Here is a 20,495-nt window from a genome sequence, read left to right as displayed (position 1 = left end):
GGAAAGGCCATCTGGCAAGAGCTCTCTGCTAGATAAGGAAGAAGGTGCGTATTCTACAGCAGTGATGCGCAATATTGACTGCTGAATGCTGTAAAAATGAAAGCGCTCCGACAAAAAATGCCCTTCAGATGCAAGCTCCGTATCTCCCCGTCACATCTGTGCTGTCTCTGCGCAATGACAAGTCATTCTGACATAGCCTTCCCTCGCCCTCAGAGTCCCCACAGAGCAGGGTAAAGGACCAGGATAATTCTCTAATGCAGGGTAAGCAACATATAATTTCAGAAATGAAATGGAAGCCTCTTTTCAAAAGACGGTGTGGTGGTCTGTGAACTTTCTTTTATTACAGCACGCCATTCCATTGCTTTGTAATTACAGATTTTCCAAGACATTTGCTCCATCTGCTTGACCGAGAGCTCCTCAAGGGCGTGGGCTCAGAGGACCAGATTTATCTCCAAATCCCCGACAGCTAGGGCCAAGACTGACACAGAGTGAGCGCTCAACAAAGATTTCTTGAATGAATGAGTGAAGGGAAAATTGAATTTATTTTTGATGGTGATGATCCTCCTTGAATGAGCGTTTCTCCCCTATTTATCTTCTCTGTCACTTTTAGAACACACCAATACTTCCTCTCTGTACTGCTTGACATTGTTCTAATTAAATTTCTTCTTTGGAAAAAGTATATATATATCCATATATATATATATCTATTTTGTTCCTTGTATTTCTTTTCTGCAATTTGTTCCCAAGGCCTCAGGTCTCAAAGCTGTCCTTGACCCTTCAACTTACACTGAGTTCCCACGCCCACTTCCTCAGCTGGGCTGCCTGGCGTTATCTCTGAAACATTCCTAGAATTGCTGCTGGCTGAGGTCGAAACTCATGTGCACACCTTAACCTCAGTTCCAATTTTCCCATATACGGGAGGTCCACATGCCTCCCCACTGTCTGAAGGGCTAAGATGAAAATCCTGTGTCTGCTCCACGTCCAAGAAGCGTGTAAATCACTTCCTCGTGTGTCCTCATCTCCTCTGACGTTTGGGACTTCTCTAGGCTAGCTTCCACCCTCAATCTGATACGGCCCTTCAAGTTATTTCCCGAGAGCCAGTGATCCCATGAGCAGACTTGTGTTTTGTTTTGTTTTCCCCCCGGCTCTGCTACTGACATGATAAAAAGCTGGAGACAAGCTATTGAACTTGACTCTCTCAGAGAGTATAAAGCAAGGATTTAAAATCCTTGGCATTCATCCCACTGTGGAGTGTAGCTCTAAGGATGAAGGAGTCTACAATCGTAGTAAAGAATTTATTACTACGGATCTCTATTAGCAGTACTATAATTTTGCTGATGACGGTAATGGAGCTCATAATAATATAAAGAAATATATTAGCAGGCATTGAGGCTCAGAAAGAATGATCTGCCCACTGTGCTCCCTCCCTTCTCTAAACCCTACTGGGCTGTTTTTGGCAAGCATCAAACTGCCCAGTGATTAATTTTTATCTTACCACTTTCCGTGGGTTAGCTTTGTCCCAACGAGACTGTAAGAGCCTTGGAAATAAGGCTCCTGCTTGATCTTTCTCCTGAGCCTCTACAGTACCAGCTTCAGGACAGGTCACATAAGTTCTCAGTAACGCTTTTTTTTTTTTTTTTTTTTTGAGGAAGATTAGCCCTGAGCTAACATCTGCTGCCAATCCTCTTCTTTTTGCTGAGGAAGACTGGCCCTGAGCTAACATCCATGCCCGTCTTCCTCTACTTTATATGTGGGACGCCTACCACAGCATGGCTTGCCAAGCGGTGCCATGTCCACACCCAGGATCCGAACCGGTGAACCCCGGGCCACTGAAGCAGAATCTGTACACTTAACTGCTGCACCACTGGGCCGGCCCCTCAGTAACACTTTTTGATTGGCAATATAATTTCATCCTGATGATTCTCCTTATCAGAGTGAGTAAAAGCTGGTTTACGATTTCTAATGAGAGTGCAAAGTCGAAAAATTACTAAGTTCAACACCTTTTTTTTTTTTATTTCTCTGGAAAGAACTTGCTCCAAGCCCTCCCAAAGCCCTGCAGGCAGCCCCCAACCATCCCGCGTACTTACAGCTCAGGCCAGTCTCCTGCTCTCAGGAGCTGATGCTGAGCCTGGGCTGGTCTCTTTTCAACTCACCCGTGTTTCCTGGCCACATTCCTCTCCAGCCTCCTCACTTTTGTAGGTCAACCCCTGAAAATGCCACAATTGTCAGAGACAATGGACTCAATAGGCATAATGTCCCCACCCCTACCCCCATGTGCAGCTCAACTGGCCTTGTGGTCCCACTCCTCCTGTCTGCTGCTAAAAGAAGGGAGGAACTCACGTTTATGAAGCACCTGCTCCAGGTCAGCACTCCTCTAGTGGCTTTACAACGTGTGTGTGTGTGTGTGTGTGTGTGTGTGTATTTCTTCCCAAATCTCTTTTCTTCCCTCCCTGCCTCTCTTCCTCTCCTCTCTCAGAGAATAGTTTTGGGAAGCAATGTGCTGGTAAATGTGTGGCGGGAGCCCTGATTTGTAGGGTTGGCCCACTGTCCTGGTGGAATTAGTACCACCCTAGCCAGTTTCCAATTACCGATGTGACTTCACACACACGGCGGTGAGAAGAGATGCACGACCCATTCCAGCGGGCAGGGTGCAGTGGCTCTGGTTTGGGGTGAGGGTAGGTGACTCTGCAACTCAAAACTCTCTCCCCTAAAGTTCCTGTGAAACCAGCTCATAAAGAATAAGCATAGGGGCCGGCCCTGTGGCTGAGTGGTTAAGTTCATGCGCTCTGCTTCGGCGGCCCAGGGTTTTGCTGGTTTGAATCCTGGGCGCAGACATGGCACCGCTCATCAAGCCATGCTGAGGCAGCATCCAACGTGCCACAACTAGAAGGACCCACAACTAAAAAAATACACAACCACGTACCGGGGGGCTTTGGGAGAAAAAAGGAAAAATAAAATCTTTAAGAAAGAAAAAAAAGAATAAGCCTAAATTTGACTTCATTTTTTTTTTTTTTTTTTTTTTGGCATCTCACTTTTAAAATTTGACTTGGCTCCCTTGTTATATATACATGGAGGACCAATGATTTACCCTGAAGGGTAGGAGACTATGCTACCCTCTGCCCAGGGTTTGTTACAGAAGGACTGCCTGGGCTTGCAAAAAAGCATTTTTCTCCAGTTTCTTAAATGCAAAGCATGCAGAAAGTTTTAATAAAAGGCACTTAATAAAAAATAAATATTACCTTAAAACCACTCCTGCAGACTCCCTGGCAACCCCTGGAAGTGCCGACTAGCCCATGAGCTAATTATCCTGTAAATTTCCTTTTCGTCCCTTTATCCTGTACATTTCCTTTTCGTCCCTGGTGTGGAGGTGAGATCTAATTTGAAAGATTAAAATCTTTGCATGATTACAGTATATGGTAATTGTTAAGCTCTGTAGTTACATGCTCCATAGCTACTCAGTGCAAAGAATTACAAGGTGATTTGTGCCCGAAAGACAAATTCCGAGAATTTTGCTTCTACAAAAGGCAAGGAAGTGGAAGTGGCAAGAACAGATGTGCGAAGGGGAGCAGTTTACTGTGAACTTCAGGAAAGAGGGACTTAGGAGGTCTCTGGATTCACAGACTGGCCAGCTGGCAGAACGCCTTCCTGTGCATTTCTTAGGTTGTGCTCAACTTTATTTACATAAAAGCTCTGCTCAAGTGGGTCAAGTTACCGAAGGAGTACTTAGCCTAAACTCTGGAGGGGTTCCAACGGCTGGTACTCTCACATTACTGTGGGAACCAACCAAACTATGTGCTCATCACTTTCAAACACAAAAGGCTGAGTCCAATCTTCTTGAACTCGGTACTAGAGCATCGACACGAGATTTTACATATACACATGTACATTTTAAAGAAAAATAATAAAGCTTTTAGTATTTATGTTTCCAACTCCACCACTATTTGGTTTTGTGCCAACCATTCTTTCTCTCCCTTAGATCGCCCCGGAAAATTCATTCATTAAACAAATATTTATTCAGCAGCCAGTGCATGCCAGGCTCCTGTTCTTGGCACCGGGGACGTGATGATAAATAAAACAGATAAGGTCTCTGCTCTCATGGACTCAGAGCCCAGCAGGAAAGAAAGATTTACTAATACTTACCAGTATTAACGACAATTACTAATAACTTCCAAGTCCTGGAAAGAGAGGGGCAGAGCCCCAGGGAGAGCGTAGGGCCTATCCTAGTTCAGGAGTCAAGGAAAGCATCCGTGAGGAAGTCATGCTTCTCGGAGACCTGAAGGGTGAGTGGGCAGTATTAGCTAGGAGAAGGGGGAAGGGCCTTTCTCCAGCCAAGCAATGCAAAAGGCATTTCCAAGGCTACTGACTTTTAATGCCCTTCTCCCTCCCGACCACGAAGATGCCCAGCCCAGTTTGCTTATTGTAGCTAAGACTCCTTTAATTTTTCTAGTTATAACTTCCAATGTTTCTGGGAGCTGCAGGCATAATTCTAAAGGAACGAGAAATATCAGACCTGATGAAAGTGAGCCTTTATGTAGATGGGCAATAATGAGTCACTAGAAATTAAAACTCAGAATGGGCTGGGAGAGGCTTGTTGTAGCATCCATTCTGCGCAGGTGTCCAGGCGTCCGGCTTCCCTAGTAAAGAGAAGGGGACACATGAGCAGCCCCAAGAAAGGGGGGCTGAGGGAAATGGCTCAAAGAGAGCAAGGTAAATGGTGGCTCCCTGGGGACCAAACAGAACCATTTCAGCCACCAAAAAGGGGAATGTAGAATAAACTCCTTTCCTTGGAGGTTCACATATACAAAGTGATAAACATAACTAGACAACTGTCAATTTTATGCCTCACGTTTTATTGTAGTGACTCAGCTTAAACCATGTCAATATCCAGAATTTTTGGAAAAGTCACCCATTCCCCTAAAGGTAGGATTTTTCACCCGACATTAGAATAGGAGCCTCACTATTCACCTGTTGGAGCCTACAATCGGAAGATGTTGTTATTGATGGTTTTTAAACTTATAACCTTAGAAGTAGGTTTTGTTTTTTAAATAAAACTAGGAAAGTAGAAAGAAAGGAAACACATGATCTGTAGGTGAATCATCATCCTAATAAAACCATAGTTCACATTTGGGTATATTTCTTTTCAGCCTCTTTTCTTACACATTGTTTTGGGGTTTTGTTTTTCCTTCTTAACATATCTAATTTAATACTCTGCATACAACTTGGATGCAGAGCTGCTTTATTTTTGTTTAACATGCTACCATAAACATTTTCCTCTCTATGGCGTAACTTTTGTAAACGTTACGTCTAACGGTTGCACAATATTCCATCAAGTGGATCTGCCCTTGTTTATGTCACCGGTTCTCTTCTCTTGGATTTCGAGGCTTCCATGAACATTTTAACCTGAAGCTTTCTCAATAATGAAGAATGTCTATAGCAAGGACCTTTGGAAATGGCATGACTGGGTCAAAGGTATCAACCTTTTAAAGATTTCTAAAATTTAAAGTTCAGATTGTGTCTTAAAATACTGTGTCCGTTTATACTCCCGTTGACAACCTATGAAAGCATTTGTTCATTACACCCTGTCAGTTCCCTCTCTTTCCCCCTTAACTTTTACTAATTTGTTAGGTAAAGAAAAACATAGATGCTATGTTGTTACTCTGCATTTCTGTGTGGTTGATATTTTTCCCATATTCTTCATGTTTTAGTTTCTCTTTGATATATTGTCCATTCATGATCTTTGTTTGTTTTCTGTTAGCCCTCTTTTATGCTTTTGGAAAAGCAAAAATTGTTTGGTTTTTGCCTTAAAATTTTTTAACATATAGAACCTTTTCATTTTTTTGATATTAGTTCTGAACTATGATCATAACAGATAATACAATTTTCATTCAAGATGTTATTTAAACACACCTCATTTTTATTTTAGATTAACTCAACTGCTCTGAGACTGACGCTACAATGTATCTTTTTACTAGACTAGTCTTTTCTTACTTATGTTCTTACAGCTTGCCTTCTTACTTTAAAGCTATCTATGTATAAGGGCCGGCCCGGTGGTGTAGTTGTTAGGTTTTTGCACTCTGTATCAGTGGCCCAGGGTTCCCAGGTTTGGACCCCGGGTGCAGACCTACATGCTGGTCATGCTGTGGCGGCATCCCATGTACAAAATAGAGGAAGATTAGCACAGATGTCAGCTCAGGACCAATCTTCCTCACCAAAAAAAAAAAATGCGTGTATATGTATATTTATGCACACACACAATATGCAGGCAGAGACACAAAGAGGAGATACAATTTAATTTGCTCTCTTTTGTCTTAGCCATCAGTTCAATAAAACATTTGGCTAAGTTATAGGCGTTCATTATATATGATATTCTTGTCCTACAATTATAGAAAATTGAGAATTGAATGTAAAATAAAAATATTAACTAATGAAGACCTTTTCTTTTTTAAAAAAAAGTTAGCATGTAATTTATGTTTTTTAAATAACTATTTGGAAGGTTGTGCATTGATTTCACTGAGAACATTTTTTAGCATCCTCATTTGGAATTGCCTTCAGAACTGTCTTCCGAGTCTCCTTACTGCAGACAGCGTTACCCAGGCTCATTCCGAGTCTTTCTCACCTGTTTTGGTCTAACCTGCCTGGAGAGGGTTGCACCGGTGGAGTTTCTCTCATCCCAAGGGCTAGAGGTCTGCCACGAGGCATCTGCCCTTCTCAGTCCATATCCCCGAGAATCTAAGTGCAAATCTGAAAACCGAAGCAGGGAGGAGGTTCAGGAACAGAAGGTCCTTGGAATGGGCGCAAGGCATCCAGTGGCTGCTCTCCTGAGTCCAGGCGCTTCTTCGGCTGTTGGCTCTGGTGGGGTCTCCACGAGCAGGTGTGCCGGGCACAACCAGGACCACCGGACATGATGGCCCAGCTTCTCGAATGTGCGTTGAGAAGTCCCTTTTGAGTCCTTGCTTAAATTTCAAAGACTTAGAATTGCTTTTATTTTTTTTCAAAAACTAAGAAAAATTGCATAAAATTAAGATTAAACTGAAATTAGTAAGGCTGCGCTATACAGATTTATCACGTTCCTGTTACAATTAACTGTGGGCACACAATTTTTAGCTCTGTTTTTTCTGATGAAATGTGAACATCGTCAAGTCTACGAAGGCGTAATACCACGATTTAGAAAACCGGCACCCGTGATGCTCTGAGTACAGAATGGCGCTTATATCCATAGACATTTGCTTGGAAATTCCTAAGATGCTCATTTTCTGAGGTCAAATCAGCAGTGTGATCGATTATTCACTTAAAAAACACTCTTGGGCATCTCAGCCACAACGAACTAATGTCTTTGGTAAATCAATAATTTTCCTCTCTAATCACAAGAAGAAACCCAGAGCATCAGAAAAGTCATCAGCAAAAACGTACAAAGACGTGCCAGCTGTTTCTGGCAGCCCGGTGAAGAGGCGACAGAAGAAAACAATAAGAAATGTTCGCCATATGTCGGGAGATGAGTGGTAATGGAAAATACTCACAAACAAATGACTAACACTTGTCTGTACGTTATTCAGGTGAGCAGATAAAATGCATCCATCTCAGCATCGTGTCTTCTGGATGCAAATCACTCCGCGGCTCAGGCCGTCTTTTCCAGAGGCGTGTGAGTCCTCATGCAGCCCGAACCATCAGTGGTGTCAGCAGTTTCGCTGCATAAGCACTTTAAAGATTAAATCCCAACGTCTGAACTGGCATAAAACATTCTGTATGAAATAATTCACAGTACAGGCTTTCCTTTTCAATTTCCGAATCGGTGTTGCTGTTGTCTGGTCTTCGATAAGGCTTAGAACCTTTCCCCTTCTCTCCAACTCCATTTCCTCGGTCCGCGGCCTGACGCCCCTCATCAGCCCTCGTCGGCCTCGTCGGGTGGGCTGCTTCGGCTGTGTTTGCTGGGCCCCGGTCGGATGCAGGAAGGAAGGAACGCACGGGGTCTGCCCACTGAGGTCCCTCAAGCTCAGGAGGACACAGCCCTTTGCTTTGCGCATGTTGAAGCGGGTGCGGACATTCATTCCCTCGGGAATCCACTGTCTTCTCCAGGAAGTCAGCTTCGCCAGAGCCAGAAGCAAGGGAGCAGACACGGTGGGCGATGAACATCCTAAGGGAGCCCAGGCTGCACACGGCCCAACCCGGATGTTAGTCAGTGAGTCAGTCATCAATAAACCAGACTGTGGCTTTGACCCTCTGGTGGGATTCAAACACTTGGGGCGACATCCCCAGGCCTTATGGGAGAGCCGAGGGGGCCATCACTCGAGGCTGTGGGACCCCAGGGGTGACTGCGGGCTTCACTACGTGTGCATGCAGCCGTGTAGGCTCTTTACTTGGGACGAGTTTGTTGAAATAGGGACCTCACAGAGGTTGCTGCATCTCTTGCTTTAAAAAGTCTTGAGAAGAAGTTAGTATATTGATAAGGAGATCTGATCGGTGGTTACCAGGGAAAAGGGGGGGTGGGGGGAGGGCACAGAGGGGGAAGTGGTGTACCCACAACATGACTAACAAAAATGTACAACTGAAATCTCACAAGGTTGTAATCTATCATAACATTAATAAAAAAAAAAAAAAAGTCTTGAGAAGACAGTTGTGTTTAGACTAGAAGCAGAGAACTGACCAACTCAGTTCTCCAAGGAAGGGCTATCACCCCTGGGGAAGCGTGACAATTTCTGGGAGCATTTTGACTCTTGCCCTGGTTGGGAGGCCCCGCTTGCATTTCACGGGGGGCCAAAGGTGGTAAACACGTGTCAAGTGTGGGAGATGGGCCACATGACAAGAAGTGTCCCATATCCTGCCCTAATTTCAAATGAATGTCCAACATGTAAATGAAAACCTTGATAAAATTATCTGAGCCTGACATCCAACTCTATTTATAATAAACCTATAAACGCAAAGTATTTTTTCACAGATTTATTACACATTGAATTTTTCAAGAATGCAATCGGTGTGTATAAATACTTGTCTCATTTGGAATTTTACCTAGAATTGACGGCCCTTTCAGTAAATCTCCGATGACAGTGTATCAGGCTGCGTATGTAACTCTGCATTCCAGCAGAGCTACAAATATCCTGACCCAGTCCTTATTCCAAAACACCAAACGTAAAGAGTGTTGATGATATTCCACTGAGTATTGTCTTCTCTTAGGCCCGAACTAATTCATTAGAAATAGTTGTAAGCATTGGACTAGTTCATAATATCCTTTAGTTTAGTCACGCCAAAAATATACATGCTTTTATTATAAATTACTCTCCTATTATTTCCTGTCTATTACAGTTTCTGCGGACCGTGTGTGTCCCACCCAGATCCCCGCTTCAGGGCTTCCCAGGGGCTGACAGCCCACAGCTGAGTGCCAGCACCCCTCCCAGCAACCACTCAGGAGCAGCCTGCATCCACTGACCGGCCGGTGGGGAACAAGGCTCTGATCAGCCACATTCTGCAGCATCAGCCCAGCTCCAGAGCGCCCTGCGCGTCTGCTGAGTCATTCGTGGGACTGAGTCAGAGCCCAGCCCGACCTCCCCCTCTGCCCAAGCCTGCTTCCCTCGCTCTGTCCTGCAGGTGTTGGTCCTGGGAGCAGGTCCAACACACCTGCCGCCCTCATGCCATCTCAGGTTCTGTTTCCCAGGCAACCTGAACCGTGACACAGTTAATGGTTTTTGGACATTGGGTGGTATGTTATCTGCAATTTTAATTTGGGGCAGTAAAGGGGGAATTACAAACTATTTGCAATTTAAAGAGGCACAGTCCCCTATGGGCATGAGAACCTCTGCATGACATGGTCTCCTCGGGGCCTCCACCCAAAACCCTGTCCTCTAGGGCGGGAACACGGCCTGCCCCAGATGGGCTGCAATTCACCAGACCCAAGTGACACCTTAGGTAACTGTTTCTCACGCACTTGGTTAAATGAGGGGTCCTCTCCAGCATCACTTCACACCAGCCCTTCTTCCCCAGGTTACCCCCCCACACCATGCAGCCCTCGGTCAGTACCGGCCACACGTGAGGCAACCAGCGAAACCCAGCAGCGCGTGCCCTTCCGCGTTCCTGAGGCCTCACACCCACTGGCCACATGTGTCTCTAGCTCGAAGACACCAGGTGCCTCAAACGGTCACAGGCTGCCTCTGCAGCACCAGGCACGGGGTCCTTTAAGATGTTTTAGATGAAATAGAGTTTTAATTTAATTCTCAATATCAGAAAATTAAAGTTCTTCTTTAACTGTCAACTGAAAAAGATTCACAAAGCCAGAGTAGACCTGGAGTGTGTGTGTGCATGTGTGTGTGTGTGTGAGCATTTGAGTGTGTGTATGTTTTAGTGTGTGTATATGTGTTTGAGTGTGTGTTATTGTGTGCGCATGCGTGTGAATATGGGTTTGAGTGTGTGTGGTATTGTGTGCATGTGTACGTGTGAGTAGGTGTTTGAGTGTGTGTGTATGTGTATGAGTGTATGTGGTATTGTGCTGTGTTGTGTGTGTACGTGTTTGAGTGCATGTGGTATTGTGTGTGTGGTGTTGTGTGTGCCTGTGTGCGGCTGCTCTACGTGTCTGTGTGGGAGAGAGAGCCTCTGGCCTCAGGGAGCGTGGCGGAGGTTGGCCCTAAGGCAAGTTCAGCGAATAGCATGTTTGTTCCTCTGCCCCAACTTTCTGACCAAGCTGCCCCAAACCAATGATTCAAACACCTTTGAAGGAACATAATTTTCCCTCATGTCAGGAAACTGTCCTTTTATACTCAATAAAGCTAGAATGAGGATTATTTACCTGGTTCTATAACTCCATTCAAATCGATTTTGTGTCGATATAACACTTCAGCATGCCACAGGGTCGTCAACGATCTGAGTCGTTGGACATTCCACACAGAAACACAGGTCAGTGTCTCGAAACTGGAACCCAGCTCCCCGGTGCTGGCGCTGCCTCCAGTCTGTGGGCACAGAGGCATCCAGTCACTCAGTCTCCTGAACCCCTTCGCCTGTGACGCTGGGACGCTGGTCAGAGTTTCCACCTTTGCTTCCTCCCAGGGGTGTGGTGATGATTAAAGCAATAATGCCTTTCCAGTACAGAGACATTCCAGACTAAAGACACTGCATGCACATTCTGCTTCCAGTGACACAGGCTGATGTAATTGCGAGCCAGGGAAATAAGATCAAGCCAGGTGTCCCACCTACACAGCAATGCTATTTGCCTTACTCTCGTGACTTGGGGCCTGCCTCAAAATAAAAAGAAGCCCCCATGCCCAAGAAAGAAGATATCAGGTTGAGAAAGAAATGCTTTCATTCACTCAACTTTCATTTCATCAATCAAAAAATGTGTACAATTCTATTCCAGTCACTTAGTTCAAGGCTAAAAATAGAGTTAAAAAGTAAATGTCCCACCTATTTGTTCATCATGTCATTTGTACTTCAGAGGAAGCTTTTATAAAAATATTCACGTTGCTGTTAAAGGCGGGAAGATTATGTAAGGCCCACCAGGTAACCTAGTCAGTGCTTTGCATGCTCATTTTCTTCTCTCCCAAATGTAACTGGCATACCAGCCGGTGACACATCTGCTCTGCTGCCCAGCGCATCAGCTCTTCACTGAACACCTCCCCTCCCGCGACAGTGTGGACTGACGTGGGTGCTGGCCCAGTGCTGTGAGAGGCTCCGTGGTGTCCAGACTATGGACCACAGCCATGGCACCAGACACAGTGCAAAGATAGCAAGAGAAGTGGTGTGGAGGTCTGAGCTCTTTGCCAACAGATTATACTTTTGTAAAATAATGCTTATGAGAGATTGTATTAAGAAGTTCTGTCCATAGCCAAGCCATAGAGAATATATTTTCTGATTTCATGCATTCAAATGTGTTTGGAGTCCCAGGTCTAAACAGGCAAAGGAACCAGAAAAGGCAGCTAGGAGAGAAGTACAAGTGTTTATCAGGCAGCTTGGATGGGGGAGGCCAATAGAATGGGAAACGGGAAAGAACAAGGACTGCTTCTGGTGGGACATGTCTGCTAACACAGTGATATATAGGCTTGCCCAGGGTGCCCACTTCATTCCCACGTCCAGATGTCCAACCCCCTGCCAGAGGAAAAGAGACCAGGACTAGAAAAATAGTCACATGGAAAGAACACGGTTACATATTAAGAGAAAAATGCAAGTTTCAGATTCACAGGTATAGTATGATTGAGCCTCCTTGCTCCACCCCAAGACCAAATTCATCAGAAGCCAAGCAAGCTTGATATTACAGATCAGCTACATTAGGACCACACACCTTTAGTGGCCACCACAGGAACTTCGCCCATCAAGGGTAACACCCTCTCTACGGAAACGTGTCCCAAATTTCAAACAATTCTTGCTTATCAGCTTTTAAACATAAGTTATTCTTAAAGGCTTTCCAAAATTTCTTACAAATAAATGGCTTAACTTAGGCTATACCTTGATTCTTATCTTTCAAAAGCTGGGTGGTTTGAAAAATTACCTCCCTGTTCTCATCATTTTTCATATAAGCCTTTGGTGCATTTCTGCAGACCCTCCTACCCTAGGTGCCACAGAAAGACCCAAACCTCACTTCCAAAAATATTTCTTCAGGACTAGCCCCAGTGGCCTAGTGGTTAAGTTCAGCACACTCCACTTTGGTGGCCCAGGTTCGGATCCCAGGCACGGACCTACACCACTCGTCTGTTAGCAGCCATGCTATGGTGGCAGCTCACATAAAAAAAGAGAAAAAAAGAGGAAGATTGGCAGTGGATGTTAGCTCATGACGAATCTTCCTCAGCAAAAAAATATACATATATATTTTTTCCTTCAAATTCCTTGGAAAATATTCCCCTCTGAAACTGTGACTATCAGGTTAAATAACGAGTTGACTATTTATTACTATTTAAATAAATCTAGTTTTTTACACTGCACTATAAAGGGAACAGCCCAAGTTACTTAGATACATTTTAATTTTGATAAAAAGAAGTTTGAAATTATTCTTATTAAGTTGAAACATGAAAACTCTCCAGTCAACTTTTTCTGGATGTAAAAAAACTTATTCTTCATCACGTGTCATTTCTCCCTCAGTTAAATTCTAAGGATGAATTTGCAACAAGGCGTGTGGCTGTCAGTGTTTCTGTTTTAGGTCCTCAAGAACCTTTCAAGTGGATGAAGGACAGGATGCCGACTACATTTAACTTCACCGCCTAGCATTTCAACAGAAGGGCATCAGTGGAAGTCATCTAATAACTCTCGAAGTAGAAATAACTTTATGACATAAAAAGGGAGGCCCCAATTTTTTTTTTCTGTGACTAATGTGGTTTCTTCTCCTCCTTCCCTAAGACATTTAAGTGAATCACAGAGACAGGCTAAAGGCGGAAAACAATGTGTCAGCTTTTTAATGAGCTGTAATTGTCACCACAGAAAATTAAGCAAAGGCTGAGAGTCAGGATTCAAGGTCAGCTATAAACCCCAGACGGGCCATCAGTTCTGATCCCATGATATTCTGAGAGCTTTGTCACTGGGGTAAAGAGAGGTTCAGAAAAACCTGCGTGGAACACTGAAAGGGAATTTTCAACTTTCCAGTTGGGCCCCAGTTCAGACTGTTTTCAGTCATTTCCCACCCTCTTCAGTTTAGCCAGGGGACCCTACGTACGGCAGGGAGGAGCACCACGGCCTGCCACATGCAAGCCCTTCTCAGGCCCCAGCTGATGGCAAGGAGGTGGTGGTGGCAGCAGTATCTCTTCCAAGGCATTGTCCTCAGTCATTGTATTCCAGAAACAGAAAACTGACCTTGAAGAGAGAGGCTTGGGGGGGGTCAGGACATATAATAAACTGAAGGTGACCAGTGTGGGCTCTGCTGCCTCCAGAGCAGGCGGGGCCTTGCAGAGGCATTCAGTCCACAGACTTCTCCTGAGCAACACCGTAGTAGTTGGGGGAAAAGGCAGGAGGAATAACTGTGGAACTCAGTGTGCTTGGTCTCTGTTCTATAACAACGCTCAAAGGTCTCCTCTGGAAAATGCTGAATAGATGCAGCAGTCGTGCTTTTAAAAACGATCAGAAAGTGCTGGGGCGTGATGTTATTATAGAACCTCGTTATTTTAAAATGCACAGTAAATGACTTCCAAATCCTTTTATTCAAAACCCCAGATAAAAGGAGCAGTTTCTTCTCAAAGAAACCAAGACTACTTCCTCCTTGGAGAATAAGCTGTGAGCGCTGGTGAGACATGAGCAAATAGCCCATCCAAGCAGCAGAGGAAAATAATGGTTTTGTTTTGTTATCACGAGAAGTGCGCTCGCTCCAAGGCGTTGCTATAGGAGGCCCCGCGAGGATTCCACTGCTATTAACCGTGCCTTCTAATTGGAGACTCGCTCCTTATGGGGCACAGTTAGGGAGAGTGTTTGCCCAGGTGACTTGTAACAAAATGAAATCAGCAGATGTTATGTCTCCCGAAATTGCCGCCAAGTTCTCGTGAGTTGCTGGATGCTGAGATGCTCTGAAAATTCTGCCTAAAATTGCAGCTCAGTGTGAACAGAGCAATCATATCACTAGGCTGGGGCAGATTGTTGCCAAATGCTGAGAAGTTTTCAAAGGCTTTTAGTCATCTCCCGAAACATAAAAAAGGAGATGAAGAAACTAGCCCGCTGAAAGTGAGATGCTAAAAGCTGGGCCGCTAGGGTGATCTCATCCCTTCTGAGAACCTTCCCTCACCTGCGGCTGCACCTGCCTCACCCACATGGAATCCTAGGGCCGTGGGGTGAGATGACAGGTGGGGCGTGATTTCAATCATCAACTGTAACCCTCAGAGTTGGGTTGGGAGCTCCAAGAGCAGGTGTCAAGACAGGCTTAGACCAGGAAGAGAAGTAAAGGGAGATGTGACGGATAGGGGAGAGGACCAGAGAGGCAGGGAGAGCGTTCAGACCACAGGCAGGTCTGACCTCTAAGAAGAAAGGAGGAAGACCGAAACCCCTTTCCTAGACACTCACGTTTCCCATTGCTAGTGGGGCTCCTGTGTTCGGCATGAGCTGCTCCGTCTCCTCATCTCTTTACCTTTCTTGCAGGTTCTCTCCAGTGCCATAGATTAAAGAGATTAATGCCACGCCCAGTCGAGACTCTCTGACGCCCTCCAGGCCCACCTGTGAACACGATGTCCACGTGTAAGCCAGCCCTGGAGAGAACAGAGAAGGGCACACCTTCTCCTCTCCCTGCCTCCCATGGCCCCTCCACCTGCTCCCCACTGAGGCCTGATGCCTGGCCCTGTTTCCAGGTGCGATTTCTGCAGCCCTTACCTCTCCGGGGTGGCTCCCTTCCTTTCTGGTTCTGAGAGAGCCCCTGAAAGCTCTCAGAGACGCAGAGGCAGGGGTCACGCCCATCCCTTGTCCTCAGAGGTGGAAAAGGATGTACTGAGGATAGCTCGCTCCAGCCTGAGTAACTCCCTGAATGGTGAATGTCGGAGCACAAGCAGTGCCAGCCCAGAGACCTTGGGGCTCCACCATGCTGTCATGGACGTGGTTCTTAGAGGGCGAGCGAAGCTGTGAGTGCCATTCAGAGATGGTGCAGGGAGTCACGGTCCTACACCCATCCTCCTCGTAGCCTTCTCTAGAGGCAAAAGGCACCACCCAGCAGCGTCTGCTCCCCCTCCCATGCATCGTGACTCTGTACCCCACCCCCTCCACCCCCAGGGATCCCAAGGCCAAAAGGTGCCTCTTCACAGAAAGTTCAAGGAGCCCTGCCCTCACACAGGCCAGTAAGGCCAACCTTCTGTCATCCAAGAGAAACACTGCTCCCCCCCAGCTCTCTTTAATCCGCCCTCGCAGAACTTTTTGAAAGAGCCAATGTTCTTCCCAAAAGGTTTGGCTTATCTCTTCGAACATTTCTACATTTCTGCCTGAGATGATTATCCCTTCTCTCTCTCTCTTTCTTTTTTTTTCTGCAAATAAGCAAATAAATGAATTTTTGGTCACATGTGGCCATTTGTACACCCATGCTGCCATTTATCCAGTTAGCTTTCTTTTTTTTTTTATGATTTGTTGGCTTTTATTTTTTTTTTATTGAGTTATTGATAGGTTACAATCTTGTGAAATTTCAATTGTACATTAATGTTTGTCAGTCATGTTGTAGGTGCACCACTTCACCCTTTGTGCCCACCCCCCACCCCACCTGTCCCCTGGTATCCACTAAACTGTTCTTAGTCCATAATTTTAAATTCCTCATATGAGTGGAGTCATACACAGATTATCCTTCTCTCGCTGGCTTATTTCACTTAACATAATTCTCTCAAGGTCCATCCATGTTATTGCAAATGGAATGATTTTGTTCTGTTTTGCAGCTGAGTAGTATTCCATTGTATATATTTACCACATCTTCTTTATCCATTCATCTGTTGCTGGACACTTAGGTTGCTTCCATGTCTTGACTATTGTAAACAGTGCTGCAATAAACATTTATCCAGTTAGCTTTCTGCTCCAGGGAAATACCCGAAAAGGAAAACAAAAATATATTATAGCAATTAAATTTCGAACACTAGTATTGTGAAGGAAAAAAATTTGCAGAAACAAAAATCTCTGACACAGCATTTGCACTGTGAGTGCAGCATTCACATATGGATGTTTGTCAGAAGGCAGACTGTCATTCTCTCACGAGGGGGTTGGTGCTGACGGTCTGAGCTGGGAGCGGGTTGCTTGGAGCTTAGGACACATACCCTCCTAGCAGCCACGTTCTAGTTGGTGGTTGGGTTCCCCGGTTAGCCATCAAGACTCCATCTCTGGAGCTTCAACCTGTGCCCTTTAATAGACTTTGTTTAGGGCAGTTTTGGGTTCACAGCAAAATTGAGTGCAAAGTGCAGAGTTCCCACATCCCCTCACCCCACACACACACAACCTTCCCCTACCGACACCCGGCACCACAGTGGGATGTTTGTCACAACCTGCACTTGTTAGGAACCTACACTGAGACATCATTATCGCCCCAAGTCTACAGTCTGCAATGGATTCACTCTCATGCTGCACGTTCTGTGGGTTTTGACTGCCCCATAATGACATGCACCCGCCATTGTAGTATCCTACAGAATCGTGTCACAAACAGGCCTCCCTAAAAATCCTCTGTGCCGGGCCAATGCCTCCCTCCTCCCTAACCGGAACGTCTTGAAGTAAACTTTCCCTTTCTCATTCTTCTCCCATCTGCTACAACCACACCTTCAGGCCTCCTCACTCCTAGTGTCCCCTGGGTGTGCCGTAGTGTCTGAGCCCCATGCAGGCAAGCTCTCCCCAGGGTCCCTGATGCAGCTTGTCAGCACTCCCAACCCCCACCCGCCCTTCATAGGGCCAGATTCCTGTGAATCTATGAGCAACTAACAGCCCGGGTGGAGCTCAGGTATTTCCATCTGAAGAGCGTGCTGGTTGACCCCCTCCATCTCTTGAATAGATGCACTCTCAGGAAGTACCAGAAAGGGATGTGGAGAGGGCCACCACCCTCCAGACACATCTCCCTGAGGCTAGTTTCTACTTTTTCCCCTTTCTCCCTCCCTTCCCTTCAGAGTATACAAATGATTTCAAAGTTCCAAGACTCCTCTCAAAATGGCTCTCTTGGCAGAGGTGCCCTGGCTGGAACACGTGTGGGTGACTGAGTGGCACCGCGAGCTTGCAGTTGAGAGCTTGTGTATGTATCAGAACCAGAGAGAGACATTTTAGTTCTCCGTTTGCAGGTGCCTAGTCTTGGGTCTATCAAGATGCTACTTTCTTCTTCTTGGTGGTTACAATGTTAGCATGTCTCATGGGGAAAAACAAGTTTTCGCAGCCTTTCTAGGATATCCAATAAACACTCCCAGTACCATCTAAAAAGTGGGTGTAAAATCACTTTTCGTAACAAAACAAATCATGTGATAACACAAGAGAAGGATTAGGGAGAAACTTTGCTGAAATTCCGACTGCCTTTACTGGATGCGGTCCCCTATCTTGGAGCATATAAAGATTACTGTTGCCAAGGAAACAGGACCAGAGAGAGAAAGGCAGAAACTTTTGTCTCATTTGGTTTTCCCCAGACTCGCAAAGCAAGCTGGGCTGTAAACAGAGCTGGATGAGATTATGGTAGATTTATAATTTACTTAGTCAAATTGCTTTTAATTCACAGTCATGCCTTAATGTACATTTTTCCCCTCTGAAAGTTAGGTCTTGCATTTAGTTGTCCAATGTCTGACAAATAACAGAGCTTTAAAATTCATTGTCTATGATTAAACTCAAATACAGGACAGATGGCTTGTCTGAGTATGTGTCAGACAGGCAAAGCACTTAAGATTTGCGACAGGCAAGACCGGGAATTAACTGCTACGTTTTTGCATTTATTCATACATTCATGTATACCGTGAATACGGCCATAAAACTTATTTAAGTGTTCTCACTTTATTCAAAATATTCCCAAACAAAGCAACGGCTCTCCTTTTGGCAAACCAGATGCCCTAAGCTCAACCCCATTAACTCAAAATCCATTTTTCTCATGCTATATGTATTGTGTACGTCTCATTTTACTCTGACATTCAGGATGAAAACAGCACCCTTTTGAAAGCCCAGCTTGCCTGGAACCCACAATATTGGTTCCCACTTCATTTTTATGAACCTTTTTATTGCAATATTTAATTATTTTATTGAACAAACATTTGTCTGTGGGAATAAACAAAGATGAGCCAAATGAGAACAGGCCCTGGCTCTTTATTCAGAGCTTGCTATAGCAAGAGAGTCAGCCACGATCGTCTGTGTCTGGCAGAGACTCAGAGGCAGGCAGAGTAATGGGGAAGCTGTCTTGTGGAGGAAAGGAAGGCTTGGGCGTGCCCCTGTTGGAGGCTGGCAGTGTGCAGAAGCTGCAGGAGGGCCAACTAGAAGCAGGGCACCCCGTATGACGGTCAGAGGTGCATAAGGGGCTTTCTGTGCTTGGCCCTAAGTTAGAAGCAAGGACAAAAGTTAGGGAAGGCATCAGTTATTCATCAAGTCCTAGCCGTTTGGGGCCAATTGTTGAGCGGTCACTGTTTGGCTTCTTGGAGCAGCTGCTAGAGATGGTGGAGATTGTGGTCTGCCCTCCTGCAAGTCTGACTTGTAGATACAGGCTGGCTTCCTCGGCCGTCCACTGAAGACAGTGGGTTGGGTTTCCTGGGCTGGTTGCTGCAGGCCACGGGTCAGAGCGCCCTTGTTACACAGTCAGGCACCACGGAACGCCATTCTGGTCAACGACAGACCGCATAACTGACAGTGGTCCCCTAAGTTTAGTACCATACAGCCTAGGTGTGTAGTGGGCCATACCATCTAGATTTGTGTAAGTGCACTCGATCATGTTTGCACAACGACGAGATCGCCTAACAACGCATTTCTCAGAACGTGTCCCCATCGTTACGCAACGCAGGAGTGTATACGGCCTGGCCATCGTCCTTCTGTATACTCAATCTCTCAGTCAATAAACATTGTACAAACGAAAAAGCACCAAAGCTTAAGTGTAAGCTCGGTGAATTATCAAGTGTGACAACCATCCAGGGGCCCCGTTTATCTTTAAATTCTCCAAATCTTACCTTTAGAAATCTGTTGTCAAGGAATGTTTAAGCTGCTGCGTGGACTCTCAACCAGGTGCCTCGTTAGCCCTCATGTCCAGGGGTGGCCTCACCAGCTGCAGGCCTCTGAGACCTTTTCCTGAGGCCCAGTCTTCGCAGACACGATGGACGCAGACAGCCCTGGGGTCCCCAACACCAGGTACAGCCCCAGGAATCACCTTCCCCCACATTCCTGGACCGAGGGGAGCAGGTCGGAGAGCGTGCCTTGAAAACCAGGCTCCACCACTCCCTTGGGCCAGTGAGAGAGTCTCTAAAAACTGTTTCTTCATCTCAAAATGCAGGTGATAACAGTGGCTGCGTTCAGTGTTGCTGTGAGGATGAAATGAGGCAATGGGCGTGGAAACCTCTAGCACCATTCCTCGCAGAATGGGCACTTGGATTTTGATTTATTGGATGCATCTCTCCCGGTGGTGTTTACCAATGACAGCTGAAGATTACCGAGAAGCAGCTGCGTGCCGGGCCCTGAGCCTGGGGCTTCCTCTTAAATGTATGTTGCTAGGTCTTCTTATTAGACCGAGGCTATTAAGCATCTTTATTTTACCGATGAAGGAGCAGAGGCTCAGAGATGTTAAGAAGCCTCGCCGTGCGTCCCTGCATTTGTTGCGAGGATTAAATGAGATGAGGAAACCATGTCCTTACACTGTCCCCAGCACATGGTAATCACTCAGTCAAGGGGGCTGTCGTTCAAAACGACCTTTGACTATCCAGCCACAGGCCCCACGGAGCGGCCCCTCCGACACCTCTTCTCTCTTTCATCCTTACTAACAAAATCACATTTTTATGTGGGGTAACCTTAAGCCCCAACACAAGTCCTCCTCTCGGTCTCCCTGACATCTCTGGACCTTCATGTGACCTAGTTCTGCCAGAAGAGAGAAGCGTAAGTCTCCTAGGTGGGCCTTTGGGGGAAACTATTACAGTCTCAAAAAAAAGGAGGAGCTTCAT

At 45.7% G+C, this 20,495-nt stretch overlaps 1 long non-coding RNA gene across 1 annotated transcript in view; it reads right to left on the bottom strand.

Moving 5' to 3' along the window:
- Positions 1–10,989, bottom strand: part of LOC138917369 (uncharacterized) — a 35,990-nt gene extending 25,001 nt beyond the window's left edge. The window contains exon 1 of the long non-coding RNA XR_011425239.1: positions 10,772–10,989. This is a non-coding gene — a long non-coding RNA (uncharacterized lncRNA). The remainder of the gene's footprint in view (positions 1–10,771) is intronic.
- Positions 10,990–20,495: the final 9,506 nt, after the last annotated feature.

Source organism: Equus caballus, chromosome 14 (assembly GCF_041296265.1).
Source record: "Equus caballus isolate H_3958 breed thoroughbred chromosome 14, TB-T2T, whole genome shotgun sequence".
In the NCBI taxonomy this organism is placed as follows: Eukaryota; Metazoa; Chordata; class Mammalia; order Perissodactyla; family Equidae; genus Equus; species Equus caballus.
This window is presented reverse-complemented; position numbering and strand designations above follow the sequence as displayed.